Here is a 23,699-nt window from a genome sequence, read left to right as displayed (position 1 = left end):
AGAGCTACTAAAGGCACTTAGCCTTTCCCACACATTTACTTTGGTTTACACAGTGCATAAAAAAACAATTGTCAGAATGTCTGGAGAAAACGCAAATCAGGGTGAGCAAAGGTTTGCCCACCTCGGTGTGCCTGCGCCGCCCGTGTTTAATGGTTTGGAATACTAATGTGAGTCGCTCAAGGAGGAGACAGAGAGGAGCAGCAACAGGAAATAAGTACTCCTGGAAACTGCAGCCCCTGGTGCTTTTTTATATCACAGAATTGGGAATCGGAGAGAAATTTGGTGCAGTTCGTATTTTCCTCATACACGCTTTCCAAATCAATACATTAGCTGAAAGGTAGCTAGCCGCCCTTCAAAATTTGTACTTTTCTGAATTTTGCAACGCACCTCTCCAGCCAATAAATGTGGACTGATGTGAAACGTGTATAAGAATGCATTTATTAGTGCAAATAACATACAGAACTGCAGAGAGTGCCATCTTAGTTGTCCCATTGCGCAGGAGAGGGCATTCTCTGTGGTGGCCCCCTAAACTGGGGAACTCCCTCCCCACAGAGGTGTGTCCAGCACCTTCATTATATAGCTTCCAGAGAACATCGGAAGCACACCTGGATTTTGGAACTTGAGGTGTATACTTAATAATAATAATAATTTTATTATGTATAGGCCACCCATCTGGCTGGGTGGCCCCAGCCAACCTGGGCAGCTCCCAGCACAATATAACACATTGTACCTCTGTATGGATTTTTAACTGTAAGGTGCTTTTGGAGCCAGCAACAGCTGAAAAGCTGGCTGCTGATATAATTATAATATTAATAATTATTATTATTTATTATTTATACCCCGCCCATCTGGCTGGGCTTCCCCAGCCACTCTGGACGGCTTCCAACAAAATATTAAAATACAGTTATGCATTAAACATTAAAAGCTTCGCTGAACAGGGCTGCCTTCAGATGTCTTCTAAAAGTCTGGTAGTTGTTGTTCTCTTTGACATCTGGTGGGAGGGCGTTCCACAGGGCGGGTGCCACTACCAAGAAGACCCTCCGCCTGGCTCCCTGTAACTTGGCTTCTCGCAGAGAGGGAACCACCAGAAGGCCCTCAGAGCTGGGCCTCAGTGTCTAGGCTGAACAATGGGGGTGGAGACGCTTCTTCAGGTATACAGGACCAAGGCCGTTTAAGGCTTTGAAGGTCAGCACCAACACTTTGAACTGTGCTCGGAAGTGTACTGGGAGCCAATGTAGGTGTATGAGTGAAGAAATCATGAAGTGGTGGAGGTACAGAAGAAGAGACAACCTGTGTGTTGTTTTTTTCTTTGTTCTCCCTGGCATGTGCTTGAGTATCTCCCATGGAGTGGGCCACACAGTCCATTGGGGCAAAGGGTGCACTGCCCCACCAACCACAGTCTGCTCTCACCCCCCTCCGCCTGCCTGCCTCCTTCCTCACACCCAGTCGAGAGGGTGACCCTGGCTGTCAGCTTCCTTAGTCTCTGTTGTTGCCCTTGTAGAACTCAGCAGGAATAAGGATGGAGGCAAAACTAGAACAAGTTGACTCTGCTTGCCATTAGCTCTGGCTCCCCCTGCTGTTGGCCACCCTGCATTCCACCCTATCAGTCCTGATAAGACACCAGTCGCGGCTGTTTAAAAGAGTGTGGAATGTTTTGCAGTGCAGTTTCCCAATCGGAGTTACAAAAATTCTTGATTGACCCGGAGTAATGATGTCCCTTCATTCCCCCGCCCCTTACTCGGATCTCTCATTTGGATTCCCTCATCTCTGGTCTCCTCCTCCCCTTCTGAGGCTTTTGCTTTCCCCCCTTTGATTAATCCAAATCATCTATGCGGTTTCAAACACTTCATTATTAATGCCACAAGACAGTTATCGATACCAGCAATTTTGTCACGGCCACAAATGAACAAGCAAAGTCCTTCGGTGCAGGAGGTCAGCATCCTGTTACTTAACTCCAGGAGAAGAAATGAGTCAATTAACTGGAACTTGTTCCCTTTTGTTGATGGCATGGATCAAGGGTCACTGGCACCTCCATTAGGAGGCTGGAAGGCTGGTGTCAATGGTGGCCTTTGGGTGACCGCTCTCACCTCCATGAATCCTTTATCGCTTTGGCTACCAAACTCCTACGCACGTTGCTTTGGAAGCCTGTAAATATTTTATTCTTTCCTTGCTAATAAATATAGCAGACTTTGCTTGGAGCATTATAACTTTGCACTTGGAGTTTGCAAGTTTGGAAGTGACCAGGAGGCCATCGACATCGAGTCCAGGAGTGAATAAAGTGATGCACGTGTACAGTTCTGAGGTCATTTCATGGCATTTCAGACTGTAGGACTCTTGCTTTGGGGCGGGGCAGGGGTGGGGAACCTCAGGCCCAAGAGCTGAATGCAGCCCTCCTGGACTCTGCAGATGACTACCCCTAGGCCACGCCCCCTCCCCAGGCCACACCTCCTCTCTCCAGGCCACACCCCTCACTGGTCCTGCTTTGAACCCCAAGTGTTTTTGCCTGGCTGGAATGGGATTGGAACTCTAATACAGTGGTACCTCGGGTTAAGCACTTAATTCGTTCCGGAGGTCCGTTCTTAACCTGAAACTGTTCTTAACCTGAAGCACCACTTTAGCTAATGGGGCCTCCTGCTGCTGCCACAACGCTGGAGCACGATTTCTGTTTTCATCCTGAAGCAAAGTTCTTACAATTTCCGGGTTAGCGGAGTCTGTAACCTGAAGCATATGTAACCTGAAGCGTATATAACCTGAGCTATCACTGTAATGGTACCACTGAGACCTGGACCATAAAGAAGGCTGATCGCCAAAGAATTGATGCTTTTGAATTATGGTGCAGTCCCATGCAGTCCCATGGACTGCAAGAAGATCAAACCTATCCATTCTTAAGGAGATCAGCCCTGAGTGCTCACTGGAAGGACAAATCCTGAAGCTGAGGCTCCAGTACTTTGGCCACCTCATGAGAAGAGAAGACTCCCTGGAAAAGACCCTGATGTTGGGAAAGATGGAGAGCACAAGGAGAAGGGGACGACAGAGGACGAGATGGTTGGATAGTGTCTTTGAAGCTACCAGCATGAGTCTGACCAAACTGCGGGAGGCAGTGGAAGACAGGAGTGCCTGGCATGCTCTGGTCCATGGGGTCACGAAGAGTCAGACACGACTAAACAACTAAACAACAACAACCACTGTAATTACTATTGCTAGTACAGACAAAGGATAGAGCGGGGTTGTGGTATAGAAACTAACCTTCTGCACAAAGGGAAAACCAACATTAATTGTTCCACCCATGTGAAAAAAGGCTGTTTTCTCTTTGGCACTTCTCACAGCAGCAGCAGCAGCAGGGAGGATCAAGGGGAGAAAGACTTTCTCCACTTCGCTCCCCTCCTGCCGGTGGTGAGTGCAGGAAGGCTCACAAAGCCCACCGCATGCTAATCCCTTCAACCTTGGACACCAGAGGAGACTTAGTGGCACACATGTGGTCCACAAGCTGGAGATTCCACATCCCTGTTGTGGTTGGTGGGTGAGTAGTTCTGTGTGCAGCAGGGTGTCAGTACCTTGGAGAGCTCACAGCAGCCAGTGCTAGCTAGGACTCATTTTGGGAGAGCTGTTGCTTCAGCAGCACACTGAAGCCTGCTGGGGCCTTGTTAACACTGGATAATAATAATAATAATAATAATAATAATAATAATAATAATTATTATTATTATTATTATTATTATTATTATTTTTATTGGATGGCCCAAAACTCCTTTTACCCCACCTTCTCCGAGGAGCTGCCTGTTCTTTTAAATCAAATTTGTGGAAGCTGTGACCCTACAAATTTTCCTGAACTGCCTGGGCCACTGGCCATGCTGGCTAAGGCTGATGAGTGGTGAGTGGTGGAATGGGTTGACCATTTCTACCATTTCCTGAAATGATTTTGATCAGAACTGGACAGCAAGAACTGGCAATTAAAAACTATAATGGCATTTTAAAAAATAGTATATACAGGGAATAGTATAAAATCACAGAACTGAAAGCAGACTTGAATATGATATAGTCCAAAAATGGCCAACGGGATGGGTAAAAACCTTGCCCTCAAGACAAACTGATTTAACCCTATAGTGTTTTAGTCTAGGTTTGGTAAGGTTTTTGCTGCTTCTCCTTACACCCATCCCAGATTTACACACTGTTGTAAGAAAATGATGCAGCATTGCTTTGTGTAGTCAGTTTTCCCCAAATTACTCTCTTTTCCTTTCTTCCCTGGTAGCTCACAGCATTTCTCTTTCCTTTTGCTGTTGTTGACATGTGCATTGCTCTGAATGGATGTTTGCAGCCAAATACCCACGATAGCCTCCAGCTAACTTTGAGTCCAACGTTCTGTATCTCTAATTAGCATCATTTGCTTCTGATGTACTTTTCACTTATTCACACCAAATTCCAGTTGCTTTTCTGCCGCTCGTCCTCCTGCGCCTTCTGCTGCAACTCCTCTCAGTCAGTTTTGTACATCATCGATTTGCATGAAAAACTCTCTTGAAAACATTCCTAAGCCACCTCAAAAGTCAAATAAGCACACAAACAAACCTGCACACCACCCATTACATTTTCTCTCCCCTTTGACAATTTCTGAAAACAATTTCATTTCTCATTAATTTCATTTATTCATTTGTACAATTTGCTTACAGTGGTACCTCGGGTTAAGAACTTAATTTGTTCTGGAGGTCTGTTCTTAACCTGAAACTGTTCTTAACCTGAAGCACCACTTTAGCTAATGGGGCCTCCTGATGCCGCTGCGCCACTGCTGCATGATTTCTGTTCTCATCCTGAAGCAAAGTTCTTAACCTGAGGTAAAATTTCTGGGTTAGCGGAGTCTGTAACCTGAAGTGTATGTAACCTGTAGCGTATGTAACCCGAGGTACCACTGTACTTATTTATGCAGTTTCTTACTCATCCTTCACCCATTGCAAGGCAGATTACAACATTATATACCATGACAAAACCATTGCATGATGATGGCAACAACAACAACAACAACAACAACAACAACAACAACAACAACAACAACAACAACATAATAATAATAATGTTTAAAAATCAAAACAGTTCCAAATGGAACAAAACAGTATAAATTCAGCAAAGGAGGCAGTTCCCACAAAATCCCTTAGCTGTCAAAGGATTTCTCCTGGGCTACCCTCTCCTGGGCTTTCCACTGGTGGAGAAAGGGGATGGGGGAAAACCATGGGGGGGGGGAATGTCACCACACTAGCTGCAAGATACCCTCCATGTGGTGTGGAAATCCCCTCTCTCATGAGTTGATTTGGTGTTCCTCAGCTTTCCTGGTGCACGCAGCGTTCTGCTCTAATACCACACTGTGCCCTAATTAAGCCGAATGTAACAGAAGAAACATTTTCACCCTGTTAGAGTTAATGGACCATTGCTAAAAGCACATTTCTAGTTGATCTTATCATTTAATTTCCAGAGCTACAGCAACTGGCCTCAAAAACTTGTGTGTCAAAGCAGTGCCTTTGAAAAAGCAAAAGCTATAGCGGGTTATTGAGGGTGGGTGGGTGACACCAGAGGTGGTTGGTGCTCAAAGATCCCTGCAGTAGGTGAAGCCAAGGAGAGGCAGAGCCAGCTAAGTCTTGCTTTCTCCCCATGCCTACTCCGTGCTGAGTTCTACAAGGAGCAACGCAGAACCTGATGAGATGATGCCACAGAAACTAACTACAGCTGGCCTTGTGTAAGTTGCTGCACAACCAAAGTGAAGCCCTCTGAACCCATCAGTGCTGCCCCAAAGCATTCTGCCATAAAGCACCACTGCTGCTGAAAAAGACTGTGAAAACCCAAAAAACCCAGCCAAATTCTGCATTAAGGGCCCTTCCTTGGCAAATGCACTTACTTACCAGGTTCCTTGCTCTGTTTAGGACAGAGTTGGGAGATGTGTGGCCTTCTAGAGTTGTTGCACTCCAATTCCCATCAGTCCCAGCTAGCCTGGCCAATGGTTATGGATGATGGAAGTTGTAGCAAAATCTGGGAAGGCCACAGATTCCCTACCCATGAGCCAGGTGTTCATCTCTTCTCCCTTCATATGTGAACACATGAATGTATCTTAAGGCTGCAATCCAGAGAGGTGAGGGAGCCAGGTGTCAGTAGGCACCTGTTCCAATACCTTGTGGGGCTCATGGTGACAGGGCAGACGTGCGTGTGGAGCAGTAGTCTTACACTCCTTTCCAGGTTTTCCCCTTTCTTGTACCATCTCCCTTCCTTTTGAAACAATAGGAGGAGATAATACCAGCTCCAGGGCTAAGGCAGTTTGTACCAATGTCCAGGGGTATATTGGGGGTGCGGTGGGGGACTGTGGCTCTGTAACTGACCATATAAGAACTGTCCTGATGGATCAGACCAAAGGCCTACCTAGTCCTCCCCTGTGCCCTCTCCACTGTTGATGAGCAACCAGCTGCAGATCTTTCTACAGCCTGACAAAAGAGGACTGACATGTTGGACTTCTCTCATTCGCTCCACCCTTGGAGAAGGTGATCAATGGTTACTATTCATGATGGCTATGTTCTTCCTCAACTGCTGGGGGCATTGTGCCTCTGAATACCAAGTGCTGAGAATTGCAAGCCAGTAGAGTGTTGTTGCAGTCAGGTCCTGTTTTTAGGGCTTCCCAGGGACTAATAATAATAATAATAATAATAATAATAATAATAATAATAATTTATTATTTATACCCCACCCATCTGGCTGGGTTTCCCCAGCCACTCTGGGCGGCTTCCAACAAAATATTAAAATACAATGGTCTGTTAAACATTAAAAGCTTCCCTAAACAGGGCTGCCTTCAGATGTCTTCTAAAAGTCTGGTAGTTGTTCTTCTCTTTGACATCTGGTGGGAGGGCGTTCCACAGGGCGGGTGCCACTACCGAGAAGGCCCTCTGCCTGGTTCCCTGTAACTTGGCTTCTCGCAGTGAGAGAACCGCCAGAAGGCCCTTGGTGCTGGACCTCAGTGTCTGGGCAGAACGATGGGGGTGGAGATGCTCCTTCAGGTATACTGGACCGAGGCCATTTAGGGCTTTAAAGGTCAGCACCAACACTTTGAATTGTGCTTGGAAACGTACTGGGAGCCAGTGTAGATCTTTCAACACTGGTGTTCCCAGTCACCAGTCTAGCTGCCATATTTTGGACATGTGGTCGGTCACTTTGAGAATAGGATGCTGAACTAGATGGCCCGTTGGTGTGATTGAGCAAGGAGCATTTTATGTGATCCAATATCTCCAATGTTTCCTGAGATGCCCTCCCACCAGACCATGGGAGTTGCAGGATAAGACACTTTGAAGCTCTGTTATTTGCAATGGCAGGATTATCATCAGTGGGTGATGCCTGAGCATAGACTGGGTGAGATTTCTCTTGTTAAAAAAATGGAGCTTCATTGGATACATTTTCTAACGTCGGGTGGGGCAAATCTGCTCCTCATTGAACCCAGAGGGACCACTTGGCTCTCTCTGTGTGAGCAGTTGACTGACATTTTATCTCTCTCACACAAAAGCTGCACTACGTGGAGAGGTAAAAAGAAATCTGAGCAAATGGTCTAGAGGCTGATCAAAAAAGATGAAGCTCATCTCCATAAATCAAGTGGAATAATAGAGTAGGAGATGTCCTATAGCCCAAAGATGCTGACAAGCTGGGTGAGATATTGGAGGAAACTGAAGAAGAAAATTATATTACTAATGATTTTCATTACCCACATTATTATCGACGGTAAGCCACCAAAGATCCTAAGCGTCAAGTTAATAATCCACAGTGTTCATTAATTCATATCAAGGAAGCGGATATGGTGCCTGCTTTGGACAACGGTTTTCCCATTACATGAAGGCAACTTGGCTCAACTTTATAAAATATAGCTGGTTGGGTGCAGAAGATCAGCATCGAGTGGCATCACTCATCGCCAGTAGTTAACTCAATGAACGTTGTCAGGATACATATAATGATTGATGGCCAAGGAATAAGGCTGGCCACTATCTCCCTGCCCTTGGACGCAATGATGGCTGCATTTATTATTCCTCATAGTTTTCAGCTTCTTAAGTTATATCCACTTGCAATTGTTGCTCTCATCAGAATAGGCAGCTTGAGGCAGATGCTCTGCTTAAACCAAGGGTGGGGCAGCGGTGGGGCACCGAATTTTGCTGCCTTATGAAGGCCACCAACCCTAGCCAGCATTGCCAATGGCTGGGGGAGATGGGACTTGCAGTTCAGCAGCACTGGGAGAGCCACTCAAATTCCTTGGCTGAAGTTCTGACATATGGCACCTCATAAGACTTTTATTAAGAGACAGGTGCGTTCACACTCCAGATTCAGAAGGGCACGCCTCTAGTACAGGAATGGAAGCTGTTTTCGGAACAAGAGGCACGGTCCCATTGGGGCAGACTTCCAGGGGCTGCATTCTATGTTGGGCAGCACAAGAGGCAAAGCAAAAATGGACAGAGCAATAAATGTGAATGTTACCTTTGCACAGGAGGTTAGTTTGAAGAAGAAGAAGAAGAGTTTGGATTTGATATCCCGCTTTATCACTACCCGAAGGAGTCTCAACGCAGCTAACATTCTCCTTTCCCTTCCTCTCCCACAACAAACACTCTGTGAGGTGAGTGAGGCTGAGAGACTTCAGAGAAGTGTGACTAGCCCAAGTCACCCAGCAGCTGCATGTGGAGGAGCAGGGAAGCGAACCCGATTCCTCAGATTACGAATCTACCGCTCTTAACCACTACACCACACTGGCGCGCTCTCTCTCTCTCTCTCTCTCTCTCTCTCTCTCTCTCTCACACACACACACACACACACACACCCTAGCTCCTCAGCACCTACTTGCCTGAAATTGTGCAGATTTTTATCCACTCAGAAGGAGATGCTATGCCTACAAATTTCATCCAGCCCCATCAAAAAGTTTATTAGGCAAAAGCGTAATTGCTTAAATCTGCGGCAACCAACATGGCACAACTCCTTACTGGCACTGCAACTGCTGTCACCCCCGACCATTGCCCAGCCTGGCTATGGCTGATGGGAACTGAAGTTCAAGAACATCTGGGAGGTACCACATTGGTGATCCCTGGCTTAAATGTACAGCTATCTTTCACAGACCTGCAGGAAATGTTTGAAGACATTCCACTTTGCTCAGGACACTGCAAACAGGTGGCTCTTGCTCTCCCCAAAATGAACATCATGAATCTTGGCCTGCGAAGAGTGCCTACCCTGGGGCTCTTACTTTCAGGAGTGCGTGCAGGAGCCAGGCCCTGTGACCTGTAGGGCTCCACAAGACTGGGGCTTTCCTGAGTTTGTTCTCAAGAGGCAAGGCGCGACCACACAGGTGAGGCCGATGGGTAACTCACAGCACCTGGTGGCAAGAGCCGGGAAGGGATATAAGGTCAGCATTTCCCTTTGGCTTTTTGCCACAGCAACACGCTTCCTGCCTTGCTGTGTTTGGCTTCTTAACTCCTTGCTTCCTGATCCTCGGACCCTTGGCTTCTTGACTCCTTGCTTCCGGACCCTCAGACCCTTGGCTTCTTAACTCCTTGCTTCCGGACCCTCGGACCCTTGGCTTCTTGACTCCTTGCTTCCTGATCCCCGGACCCTTGGCTTCTTGACTTCTTGCTTCCTGATCCTCGGACCCTTGGCTTCTTGACTCCTTGCTTCCGGACCCTCGGACCCTTGGCTTCTTGACTCCTTGCTTCCTGCTCCTCGGACCCTTGGCTTCTTGACTCCTTGCTTCCGGACCCTCAGACCCTTGGCTTCTTGACTCCTTGCTTCCTGATCCTCGGACCCTTGGCTTCTTGACTCCTTGCTTCCTGATCCTCGGACCCTTGGCTTCTTGACTCCTTGCTTCCGGACCCTCAGACCCTTGGCTTCTTGACTCCTTGCTTCCTGATCCTCGGACCCTTGGCTTCTTGACTCCTTGCTTCCGGACCCTCAGACCCTTGGCTTCTTGACTCCTTGCTTCCTGATCCTCGGACCCTTGGCTTCTTGACTCCTTGCTTCCTGCTCCTCGGTCCCTTGGCTTCTTGACTCCCAGCTTTCTGACCCTTGGCTTCCAGACTCTTGGCTTCCTGACTCTCGTTCCTGCTCCCACCCTGCCGTCTTGCCCCCAGTCCTGACGTCCTCCACCAGGACTTCGACCGCCCGTAAACAAGACCATGACACTTACATATCAGCTCAGGATGCGGATGAAGTTTGTGATGGGTAGGATGGGCCTAGGATAAAGCATTTTGTGGGAGACGTTAACTGACTTCTGTCTTGAGGAGCACGCACAACTTACATGGCAGCTGGCTGGCTTTCTAGGAGGAGGCAAGATCTGTCTAAGGATCCGTGTACTAAAATGACAAAGGTCCCCTCTGACCTTAAGCACATCTCTGAATCACTGGAGGCCGAAAGCTGCCATAACTCTCCATAACGGAGACACCTTCAGTTGCATAAATAACGTTTCCTCAGACCCCCGAAGTGAAGTTGTAAAGGCTCAGATGCCTTAGTATGAATTATACACTACAACAGAACAACGACACCTTGCCGCAGATTTTCTATTTATCCTGGTAAGTGAGCGCAGTGGTATGTTTCATCAAACTATATTGATTTCTTTCCCCCAGGTCTTTTCTTTTTCTTCATCAATATAAATTTTCATATCACTAATTCATGTTTTGCTTCCAGTGTGCACAGATTAAAAGCGTCTAGAGTTCAAAATGCTTTTCAGTCCCAGGAGTTCCTCTTTTTGACAGAGCAGAACGTCAAAGGGAGAACTATCTTCAAAAGCTCCACACAAAGAATGTTTTATTCATGGCATATGAATGGCCCCTAAGGGGCCTTCGTTGGGAGGTAATCTTATATGTGGGTCTGCATCCAGTTCATAACCTTTTAGGGCTGTTTGCTCTGGGCAGGTGGGCAGGATTACATTGACAAGAGATGGAGTTCTGGAATTCCTTTCCACTCTATTCACAGCTTCTCAGCCTTTTCCAAAATGGCGGATGCTGAGAGAAAGAGGCAGGTACTTTGGCCTGAAAACTCAATGACATACACAGGGGGAAGAAGCTGGCCATTCCCTCCCTTCTCCTACATTGCTGTTGTTTAGTTGTTTAATCATGTCCGACTCTTCGTGACCCCATGGACCAGAGCACGCCAGGCACTCCTGTCTTCCACTGCCTCCCGCAGTTTGGTCAAACTCATGTTCGTAGCTTCGCGAACACTGTCCAACCATCTCGTCCTCTGTCGTCCCCTTCTCCTTGTGCCCTCCATCTTTCCCAACATCAGGGTCTTTTCCAGGGAGTCTTCTCTTCTCATGAGGTGGCCAAAGTATTGGAGTCTCAGCTTCACGATCTGTCCTTCCACATAGGCCAGGCTTAACGGGGCAGATTGCACACCTGTCAATCACTTGATTTGTTCTATTTATATAAATGGCCGAAATTTATATGCCGCTTCCTAGAACAAAAGACCTCTAAGCTGTTATAATGGTCTAAAATATTCGTTTAGAATACCAATGAAAAACAACCATGCAATCTGTACAATTGTACAAATAATTCCATATTAGCAGACATTGAGTGATATTTGTAAAGAAAACGATTAGAGGAATATATACAAAGTAGAAAGTATATACAATACAAATCTGTGTTTAAAAAGAATGTTTATATTACAGCATAATGAGAAGGATGGGACGGATTGTGTCGAACACTTTTATTGTGTAAATAATGTTGTCTTTTCTTTTCCTCTTTTGATTTATTTTTTACTTCGTATCTTTGTTGCTTCTTTATTTTTTTCTTTTCCTCTTTTTTGTTCCTTAAAAAATGTTCTATTCTCTACATCATTTTCTTTTTCTTCATATGTAAAGAGATAGCATAATGTTTGTATATAATGTAAATTTTTAATCAATAAAGAATTAAAAAATAGAAAAAACAACCACCACCATGTAATCAATGTTACATGTTTGTGTGTGTACATGTGACCACAGCGAGATTCATTTGGAGCCCCTTCAACACCCCTGGGAGCTCACTGTCTCCTCAGAGATCTGATTTCCTTGCACTTATACTACAGTAACTGAGGCTACATTCACAGCCTACCCTTAAAGCACATGACTTCCCCCAAAGAATCTTGGGAACCAGGTGCTACTGATAACTGCAGCTCTGCAAGGGGTAAACTACAGTTCCCATTATGCTTTGGTGGGAATCCTGTCCTTTAAATGTATGGTTTGTACACAGTCTGAGACCACTCAAGTTGCACTCTCTTTCCTGAATGTCCCAAAACAGATTAGGCAATGATTTTTGCCTTGTTAAGAAACCATTCTCAAAGTACAAGTCTGTTTTCCCTTAAAATAATACAGTGGTACCTCGGGTTAAGTACTTAATTCATCCTTGAGGTCCATTCTTAACCTGAAACTGTACTTAACCTGTAGCACCACTTTAGCTAATGGAGCCTCCCGCTGCTGCCACGCCGCCGAAGCACGATTTCTGTTCTCATCCTGAAGCAAAGTTCTTAACCCGAGGTACTACTTCTGGGTTAGCGGAGTCTGTAACCTGAAGCGTATGTAACCCAAAGTAGCACTGTAATGGCATTATTTAATACACTCATCTGTAAACCTGTACATTGGTTCTAATGAACTTGTCTAAACAACCGGAGGAGATGTCAAAATTCAGCCTCAGACCCACTGAAGTATAAAATCCCACCTCTTGTTCCACAGATCTCCAACTAATGTCTCTGTTATATAACCTCGCATAGCACTGTAATACTACCGGAGTTTAATGCTTGCCAAGCAAACTTCAGAAAGTAATTGGCTCTGCATCACAACTGAGCATCAAAATCCTCCATCTTAATAAGGATTACTTGCAACTCTGCGCCGAGAAGATTTCCTCTGGTGATAAATCGCGAGCAGACCGGGATACCAATGAAACAGTGATGTAGGATCACAGGGCAGCAGGCAGAAAAGTTAAAGTTACAAGGTTTTCAACCTAACCCTTAAAACGGTTTTGTTTCTGAGATTGGATCAGGCATAGAACATGTATTTTGTTCCAAGCTTATTTCTGCATCTGGAAGGATTGGGAAATTGATTTTCAAAAGAACTGAAAACTGAGTTTTAGATTGTTCCAGGAGCCACATTCTCAGAATTGCACCATTCAAGATGGGTGCATCCTAAATACAAACAGCCCTCGCCATAGATTAATTTTCAGTCTCTATGGGCATTGAAACCAAATTGCTACAGTTTATTGTGGGGGGGATTTTTTAATTGAGGCTCTTTTTGTTTCAATTAAGTATGTGCATTCGCACTGAACTTCCTTCTGTCAAGCTGAATTTACATTTTTATCTGAAAAAAAACCCTCATTTTATCTATTGAAAGTATTAAATTATGCTGGAGGCACTTCCCCAACCTTAAAGAGACCGTTGTGACTCCACAGTGTTACAAAATCAATCTCTGAAAAGCAAGGCAGATGGAAATAATCTTTGCTTCTTTTTTCATTGCTGAACCACAGATGCTTCAGGAGGACAATTGAGAATGAGCTACTGGAAAGACCTTTCTCCTCTTTTGACCCTCATTGCAAAACGTGGGTCGAGCACACAGGAGTCCAGCTCCTAAGCGCACATCTGGGTGCCTCAATAAGAGTGTCCAGATGTGTTCCTGCAACACATACATTCTACTTTTAGACCAGCTGGTTCGCTCCCCAACTGTACAACTGGAGGTGCCCAAAACAATATAACCAAAAGTCAGGAAATTCACACTTCTCCGAATTTTGCAATAGTTTTCCAAACCCCTCAAAATTTGGCTTTTGAAGAAGCATTTATCAGGGGGAATGGACATTAAAATTCAGATACTGGTGAAAATAACACAGAAAATGCATTTTATTTGGGGAAATTGCTTGCAAAAAACAACCACCATAAACTTGTTTGGTGAAATCATAGAAAAATAGGTATAAGAAATTTATTTATTTCATAACCACTTAATTGTAAAAGCAAAAAACACTCAAAGAGAATAAAACAATTAAATGACCAATTAAAAAGAGTTAAATGTCATGGAATTCTACTCAATATTTATCCAGATCAGAACTCAGACGTATAGTTAGCAGAGTAAAAACTTAAAACACATTGCAGGATTCCCAAAAAATAGACCTGAAGCAATTATATTTCGTCCAGCAGAGCTTTACTGCAGTTGAAGGTAAATGAGCATAATGGTCACAAATCCAATACATTCAGGATTGGCACTTTTATAGTCCGCATGACCTTGACAGAAGAGGTAAGAGAACCGGTTTAAACCAGCTGTCCTCAGCTTCTCTGAAGGTATAACCCAAACATCAGGAACTTTCTGCTTGTTTCTTTCACACAGAGAAGCTTCTAGAACCCTCTTGAATTAATTAGAATTGGAAAGATCTCTACACATCAGATCAATACTTTCTGCACTAAGAAATGCAAACTGACATTAAAAACTATAACTTCCACAAAGATTAAAAGTAGCAAATAAGCTAAACAAATCAAAACACACATTCACATTCTACATATCTGGGAATTGTGCATTAAAATGCTGGTGGGTGTTTCTTTTTCCTTACTTTAAAAAAGAACGATGAACTTGTGCAGAAATGGAGCAAACTGAACTGAAGAATGAGAAAACGAGAAAACTCAGAGAAACCAACATTGGCAGTTTTCCCCCAGTCCCTACCTGTGGCTGACAGGGATGACTGCAGGCTGCCAAGCTGAGGGAGGTAGTGACTCTCATGCTGAATCATGAATGTGGGCAGCTGCCACGAAGATGGCTCCCAAGGCAGCCCGCCAGCACCACATGCAAATAAAAAGGCAGCATAAAAGGCTGACACTCTAAATCTTTGAACCGGTAGAACTTTAAAGACAAAGCCTTCCTCGCACAACAAAGAGCACCACAAGTTCAGATGGGAACGCTTTGTATGCATCAAACCATCCCAAGTGGCACCTGGATGTAAAATTCAAGTCCCTCTTCCAAAGTCTTTCGCAGGTTGACAACAGTTCGTTTTTTGCATTGGTGACCTGTAACAGCTGTACAAGGGATGAGGAACCTGTAGCCCTCCAGATGCTGCTGAACTCCAACTCCCATCACCCCCAGACAGCATGGCCAATAGGAAAAGGAGTCTAGCAATATCTCAAGGGTCAAAGGCTAGCCGCTCCTCTCCTATGCCAATCTTGATATTCCATTAGTGGTCTCCATGGCACTAGAGTCTTGGCTTCCTCCAAAAGACTCAAATTTGCATTTCCCAACTTACACCTCACCTGGATGTGCTGCCACTGAAAAATTTACCAGTTTCCCCAAGGATCCCAGTCCAAATTATTTCAGAGAAGGCAACGTACAATAGATGGCTCTGGGATGCAGAGTAACTGCTTCCAACTTCTCAAATGGAAACTACAGTGGTACCTCGGGTTACATACGCTTCAGGTTACATACACTTCAGGTTACAGACTCAGCTAACCCAGAAATATTACCTTGGGTTAAGAACTTTGCTTCAGGATAAGAACAGAAATCGTGCTCTGGTGGCGCAGCAGCAGCAGGAGGTCCCATTAGCTAAAGTGGTGCTTCAGGTTAAGTACAGACCTCCGGAAGGAATTAAGTACTTAACCTGAGGTACCACTGTATAGGCTAACCTAAGGCTGACTTTGGTGTCCGGGTTCACTGACAGACCAAGGGCCAATTTCTGACATTGTGTCTGTCAGTTCCTGGGAATTTAGCAATGAATGCTGGCTTAGACAGGCCTTGATCTGTTCTAATAAGGCTTTTCTCACATTTATATGCAAAAGTGTATATGCAAAAGCGCATGTGCAAACCTCATTGGTGGTTTTCAAGCAGAGGTTGGGTGGCTATCTGTCTTGGATGCTTCAGCTGAGGTGTCTCCATTTCAGGGAATTGGACTAGATGACCCATGGGGTCCGTTCCAACTCTACAATTCTATTATCACTGAGCAGATATTAGTTTGCCTTCCTTGTTAAGACATTCTGAGTATGCATTCTTGCCACAGGGATTCTAATAATAAAAAAGCAGAATCTGCAGGACTGCAGCCAGACCGTTACTTTGGTCAGATTCTGTGTCCTTATCAAGCACAAGGTCATCCATATCCCCTTACTGCCTGAGAAGGAAAACAAGAGCCAGTGCTGGAAGAGAAAGAAAAAGAGTGCAACCATAGAAGAGTTATCCCAGCATGAAACCACAGCTTTTCATTAGGGCAGGGTTGGGGGAACCTCGGCCCAGTATCCCTGAAGGAGTGTCTCCACCCCTATCATTCCGCCCAGACACTGAGGTCCAGTGCCGAGGGCCTTCTGGCAGTTCCCTCGCTGGAAGAAGCCAAGTTACAGGGAACCAGGCAGAGGGCCTTCTCGGTAGTGGCCCCCACCCTGTGGAACACCCTCCCACCAGATGTCAAAGAGAAGAACAACTACCAGCCTTTTAGAAGAAATCTGAAGGCAGCCCAGTTTAGGGAAGCTTTTAATGTTGGACAGACTATTGTATTTTAATATTTTGTTGGAAGCCGCCCAGAGTTTCTGGGGAAACCCAGCCAGATGGGCGGGGTATAAAAAATAAAATTATTATTATTATTATTATTATTGGCATCCGGATGTTGTTGGACTCCAACCTTCATCAGCCCCAGAGAACCTCATAATCTCTGGGGAGGGATGATGGCAACTGTAAGCAGCCAACATCTGGGAGACTACACTGTCTCCTTCCTTGAGTGAGGGTGACAGGTTTCTTTCCGCCTTTTGCCACCCTTAAGCAGAAGAATGAGAATCAAGAACAGTGGAGCTTCCATGCAGGGAGTTGTTCTTGTTATTTGCAGAATGGAAGCTTTTAGCATTGACTTTGGGGGAAGTGTGTAGCAGAACGAATGTGTGACCAGTGTTCTCACCCGCCAATGGAATATTGAATGTGGGAGGTGAAAAAATAGCTTAACAGCAGCAGGCGCAAGAGGAGCCCATTTGCTCAGCTCAGAGAGTCACAGGAGAAGTCCCCATCACTGCCTGTGGGTCCCTTAGGAAGGAACTGAGCTACCCCAGCAAATTACCTAGCCTCTTTCTTTCCCGGATCTCAGTTATAAATCTGCCGGTTGATTCAGCCCCGGCGATGTAGCATGTTACATTTAGGCACAAACGAGGGGGTGGGAAAAGAAGAGTAGGTGGGGAAGAGGACGAAATTTCATTATCTTGACATGATCTTCAAAGGACTGGGAGGCAGGGGGTTCAATTAAGTGCCAGCAGCCGCTCACGGGTGGTCTTCACTGGGCAAAACAAGCCATGTTTGTAATAAGGCCCCATGGTGCTCAACATGAATAACTCAGAGCTCATCTAAATATCTTTTAATGGCTTAAAAGAAGCTGCTCTGGGTGGGGATGTTTTTGTGTTCTTAGCCATTCAGAAATTCTTTCATCTCCAGAATCGTTTTTAACAAAACTTCTCTCTTAAAAGAAAAAAAGTTCCAACAATTAATTAGATTTGTGATGCTCTACTTCACTTATATGGCATTTTTAAAGTTTTCGCAGTAGAGGGAAAGATGGCCATCAGCATCTCAGAGAAATGTGAAAAGAGTGTGGTTTCCTGATTCATTCGCCAGAAAGTGATTTGTCTGAGGTAAAACATCTGTTTGGGTTTGGGCTAAAGAAATATAGGGCCTGCTTTGTGGAAGTATTTGGCTGCTAACTAGGGGTGGGTGGGTGTGAATGAGAATGAAATTTATTTAATTAATTTATATATATACCACCTTTCATCCGAGAATCCCAGAGTGGTTTCCAGTATAAAGGTAAAGGGACCCCTGACCATTAGGTCCAGTTGTGACCGACTCTGGGGTTGCGGCGCTCATCTCACTTTATTGGCCGAGGGAGCCGGCGTACAGCTTCCGGGTCATGTGGCCAGCATGGCTAAGCCGCTTCTGGCAAACCAGAGCAGCGCACGGAAACGCCGTTTACCTTCCCGCCAGAGCAGTACCTATTTATCTACTTGCACTTTGACGTGCTTTGGAACTGCTAGGTTGGCAGGAGCTGGGACCGAGCAACGGGAGCTCACCCCGTCGTGGGGATTCGAACCGCTGACCTTCTGATCGGCAAGTCCTAGGCTCTGTGGTTTAACTCACAGCGCCACCCACGTCCCTTTTGGTTTCCAGTATAAAAACACAAAAATACATAACATAATAACAAACCAACCAATGCTCTCTCTTCAATGCATTGTTAGCAGTTCAAAATTAGCCTTGCTAGCATGTGAAATGGCAAGCTGTATGGTTCCTGAATGTTTTAAGTGCATTCATTTATTTAATCATAGAATCATAGAAATGCAGAGTTACAAAGGGTCCCTATGGTCATTTAGCCCAACACCCAGCAATGCAGGAATTTGTTTATGTATCTCATAAAATTTACGCACCGCTTGATTGTAGCAAAAACCACAAAACACTTTACAGAATTTATCCATCTTCCCATTGAGAGATTTAACTTCTTAAATTCTTTAGAGGGACCTAAATCCTGAAGATGTACCCTGGCAAGTAATATATAAATATAGTGGTATATAGATATTTTATAAATAAATAAAGGTGTAGAAAGCATCACCAATGAGGCGAGAGTAACCCCACTGATCCTATCTCAACCTTCACCCAGGATACCAAAGGCTGGCGAAGTCTGATGTTCATATATGCAGGCGTGAAATATTTCTCTCAGAGCACATTAAATATGGCCACTTTAAACTTTCCTACTTATCACACAAGTGTCTGAAAATGACTGTTATTAATGTGGCTATCTGCTCTGGTTGTTGTTGTTTAGTTGTTTAGTCATGTCCGACTCTTTGTGACCCCATGGACCAGAGCACACCAGGCACTCCTGTCTTCCACTGCCTCCCGCAGTTTGGTCAAACTCATGCTGGTAACTTTGAGGACACTGTCCAACCATCTCGTCCTCTGTCGTCCCCTTCTCCTTGTGCCCTCCATCTTTCCCAACATTAGGGTCTTTTCCAGGGAGTCTTCTCTTCTCATGAGGTGGCCAAAGTATTGGAGCCTCAGCTTCAGGATCTGTCCTTCCAGTGAGCACTCAGGGCTGATTTCCTTCAGAATGGATAGGTTTGGTCTTCTTGCAGTCCATGGGACTCTCAAGAGACTCCTCCAGCACCATAATTCAAAAGCATCAATTCTTCAGCGATCAGCCTTCTTTATGGTCCAGCTCTCACTTCCATACATCACTACGGGGAAAACCATAGCTTTAACTATACAGACCTTTGTTGGCAAGGTGATGTCTCTGCTTTTTAAGATGCTGTCTAGGTTTGTCTGCTCCAGTTAGCAGGATGCAAATAATAGTGCTACCAAGCCCAGTGACTCAACATCCAAGGATCATGGAAAACAAACACTAAAACAAACCAAGGAAACACTCTTCTCTTTTTTAAAAAATCTTTCTTATGAAAAAACCCAACCATATGAGTTCTATATCTGGAGTAGCCAAGATGGCGCTTTGCTGATATTGTGGCCTACAACTCCCATCATCCCTGCCCATTGTTCATGGCAATTGGGGCTGATGGGAGTTGTCGTCCAAAACTTCAGGAGCGCACTCCCTGCCTGAATCCCTGGAGGTAGTCAGTGTAGACAAAACTAAACCAGAATGGACCAATGTTCCCATGTGGCGCCCGCAGCACTGGCTCAGAAGTCGAAATGCTCCCATGGGCCTCACTTCCATTCTGCATTGACACCAACACACCCTGCACCTCATAAGCCTTTAGAGAGGAAGAGGTGTTAGATGGCTGCCGCCACGATCTCAGCGCTACATTCAGTGACCTTTCGAACACAGAGGGGAGTAGAAGTGTAACACCAAGTGGGTCTCAAGCAAGTCCTTGCTTCCAGGCAGCAGGTTGAGGCCAGGGGCTGCCTCCCCCAGCCATTTCATTAATGCTGCTCTGGGCAATAATTCCTTTTGCATCGATCCCTTTCATGGGCCGAGTAACCTGACTCTTCTTTTGCAATCTTATCAGACACACCAAGCAAAGCGAAAGGGCTACAGGCCTTCAGCAACGCTGTTCAGAACCTAGTCTTCAGAAATCGGCTGACGGTTTTCCTTTCCCTTGTCATTCTCGCCTCCCCATCCCCACCCCGGCCATTAATTAGGCCGATCTGGTGTTGCGCTGTTATCTTTTCCACCTTGTAATAAAATCACGGCTAGTGCTTAAAGTAACAAATTGACTAATGTGATGCTAATAGGTTTAGAAACATCCTGGGTGAGCATTAATAATAACTTACATCAGCGCTGGTTTCGTAACGCTGCCTCCGCTCCTTCGCCAGGGAAGCGCCTGAGTGGTGCTGAGTCCTTTCTGTCCTCTTATTTGCGCATTACTCGCCCAGCTGTAAGAATGGTGGCTGCCATGAGGGAGCCTGAGTTTGTGTGCTGACTCCATCTTCACCCCAAATTCGCTATTGAGAAATGCTGAGGAAGGGCCCCTTGTGGCTGAGGCAAAGCTTGCAATGGTGGTGTGGGGAGATTGCAGGGGGCAGGGCTGTAAGGAGCAGCCAGGAACCCCCCCCCAGAGCCCCCAAAGTGTCCCTATTCTCTAGGGATAGTCCCTGAAGGGTATGGTGGGATCAGTGCCAAATTGACATATAAGCTAAACAAGCTATAACTTAGGGGCCCACTCTCTTGGGGGCCCCCAAAAAAATTAAAGGGGAAAAAACTGGGTGTATTTTCCAAAATATGAGATAAAAAACAAATAAAATAAAACCTACATACAGCAGCATTGGCAAAAGGCTTTAGATACCGATTAGGTCCATAAATTACCATATAGCATATATTCAACCCAAAAAACAGCGACAATGTGTTTTTGACAAAGGACAGCTGGACATACAAAGGGCCCATTACCTTCAATAGCTTAGGGCCTCATCAAACCTAAATCCGGCCCTGGGTAGGATGTCCCTATTTTCATCTGAGAAATGTTGGAGGGTATGGAGGTATGCAACCCCTCCAACTTTTAGAAGACATCTGAAGGCAGCTCTGTGTAGGGATTTTATTTTATTTTAACATTTAATGTTTTATTATGTTTTTATATATGTTGGAAGCCACCCAGAGTGGCTGGGGCAACCCAGTCAGATCGGAGGAGTGTAAATAATGAAAGTATAAAAGCATTATTATTATTATTATTATTATTATTATTATTATTATTATTATTATGGCTGTTCCTATTTTCATTGGAGGTGATGGCCCTCATGACTGCAAGCAAGAGGAGGGAATCAGGCAGATAATAATAATAATAATAATAATAATAATAATAATAATAATAATATACATTTTATTTATACCCCGCCCTCCCCGGCCAGAGCCGGGCTCAGGGTGACTAACACCAATAAAATCACAGTAAATCACAGTAAAAACATACTAGGGGGAAAAGAGGGGGGCCCAATTTAAAATACATGTTAAAATGCAATTTAAAATGCAGCCTCATTTTAAAATAGCCGATAAACGCCTGCTCCCCACTCAAGCAGTGCTTAGGGCAATGTGGGTAAGTAGGCCACATCCACGGAACAGTGCTGGTCTTTCCAAGGACAGGGCAGGATTAAAAGGAAATGGATAAACCAAGCAAGATGCCACATAGATGGTACCTGCTGCCCACCGCCCACTAAAGATGGTGACACGTTATCCTAGGCACCTTCTAAGTCAAAGGTGAAGGAGATCTCTTAAGTCCTAGTGCCAAATTCCCCTCTGGAAACCCTTTTGCAGGACACGTATCAGTGTTGGGTAGAGAATGCACATTTTCTCCTTTGTATAGTAGTCCTGTTTCCACACATCCACCACACATCCACCTCCCTCCTGACAAGCAAGAAGCCTTATCCAAGTTGAAGGGCACGTTATCGCCAGGCAGAAATGCTCCAAGTGAGAAGCGAGGCCTGTAAAGAGCCTGGTCTGGCGAAGAGTTCTGAGGGCCACATGGGGAAGCCTGGAGGGCCACAACTGGCCCTCAGTTCTGGGGATCTAGGTAGCATGGCCACGTGTCCCATTTTACAGGGAACAGTCCTCTAGTTGAACATGTCCTGTATTTGAGGAGCTGTCCGGTACCAGTCTGGTTTTAAATATAAAGAACTGTTAAGAAGGGAGAGTGTGGGAGTCTTGAAGTTCCACGTCAACAGTTAGCACCTGGGCAGCAGACGAGGAGAAGGAAAATTGGTCACAGTCACCCACAGACCCCATGTGAGGAATAATAAATGTTGCTTTTTCAAAAAGAAAAGCCATGAGCTTGCAAACGGCTAGGTAATCACAGACTTAGTTATAGGGCGTATCTTTAGTACGGTCTGTGGTTAGGATACTCATAGGTAGGGATGTTTTGCTGTTTATTGTATGCTTCCATTGTCTGCTTTGACTGATACGGAACTCATTTTCACCCACTAGTGGTTAGGCTTTATCGCTTGAGTCAATGTGTAAAAACGTAAGAAAATGGACTGTAAAAGCAATGAAATGTTCTTTCATATAAAAGCCACAAGGACCGCAATTATTAGACAATTCTAAGGCATAATGTTGCCTTGCTCAAGGCCATAGATACTAGTCTCCTTCAGGCAAAATGTAGCTGTTCTTCTTCCATGGACCACAAGGCTGGCTGTAGCGCTAGATAATTTTAGAAAGTTCCGATTAGCAGGCGTCAGCAATCATAGAACTTGCTGGCACCTGCTGGTGGTCAAGATGAAGCACCGGGAAGTATAGAAATTAATTCACATTTATTTCCAGGTATTTTTGCTTGGCTTAGCAAATAATTGCATAGGGTAACTAGGCGGTCATGATAGGCTGTAAACCTTGCTGTGCCCCAGCCAATGGGGAGACAAGGGAGGGAACTTGCATTCGGTATAGAGGATAAAAGCTTATGATTTGTTAATTCTTGGGTGTGCTTGCTTTCTGGACACCCACTCTTGCAAAAATGTATTGTATTCAATAAACTCTTTGCTGCTTCACCGATTTTGTTAAGATTTTATTTTGAGGGTCTCAGGCCCACTTCTAACACCCCACAACAGTGACATGTAATATATTTATGTTCACAGGATAGTAATTATTTCTAAGCTGGTGTCTGCGCATTTGAATTACCACATGCATATGCCCTCCTTTTTGGCGCTGCACCCTAGTACAGGGTGAGTAACAATCCTCTCAGAGATGTCTCTGTGAGGGTGACTTGCTTTAGGCCGTGTATAAACGTGGATTTCTGATATTCCATAAGATAAAATGAACAGTATAAATGAACAGAAGTAGAAGGAAAGCACTTCTTATCCCTTGCAAGTAACTGCCAATTAAAAAAATACAGCTGAGCGCATTTCAACATTTAGTCTTCTTCAGTGGCCCAATAATTATTATCTAAAACAAAATAATATTCCCTGGGGGAAAAATTGAAAAGGCATAGGGTTGTATTTATTTCCGTCGTAAACAATAATTGTTGGGCCACTGAAGGAGACAAAATGTCAAAATGGGCCTGGCCGCAACATTTTCAGGACTGTCGCCAAGGTTGCGTACGCACCATAAATTTAAAGCATGCGCATGCACACCCAAGAATCTCAGCACCCATGACAAACTACGATTCCCAGGACTTTTGAGTGTGTGTGTTGTTTTTGTTGTTTAGTCGTTTAGTCATGTCCGACTCTTCGTGACCCCATGGACCAGAGCACGCCAGGCACTCCTGTCTTCCACTGCCTCCCGCAGTTTGGTCAAACTCATGCTGGTAGCTTCAAGAACACTGTCCAACCATCTCGTCCTCTGTCGTCCCCTTCTCCTTGT

At 45.0% G+C, this 23,699-nt stretch overlaps 1 long non-coding RNA gene across 1 annotated transcript in view; it reads right to left on the bottom strand.

Annotated features, from left to right (window-relative positions):
• The window catches only part of LOC310757489, a 34,697-nt gene extending 14,230 nt beyond the window's left edge, over nt 1–20,467 (bottom strand). The window contains exon 1 of the long non-coding RNA XR_014545261.1: nt 20,201–20,467. This is a non-coding gene — a long non-coding RNA (uncharacterized lncRNA). The remainder of the gene's footprint in view (nt 1–20,200) is intronic.
• Between the last annotated feature and the right edge of the window lie 3,232 nt (nt 20,468–23,699).

This window comes from Podarcis filfolensis, assembly GCF_964270895.1.
Source record: "Podarcis filfolensis genome assembly, chromosome: 2".
Lineage (NCBI taxonomy): Eukaryota > Metazoa > Chordata > Lepidosauria > Squamata > Lacertidae > Podarcis > Podarcis filfolensis.
Note: the sequence above shows the minus strand (reverse complement) of the source record. Positions and strands in the feature narration are given on the sequence as shown.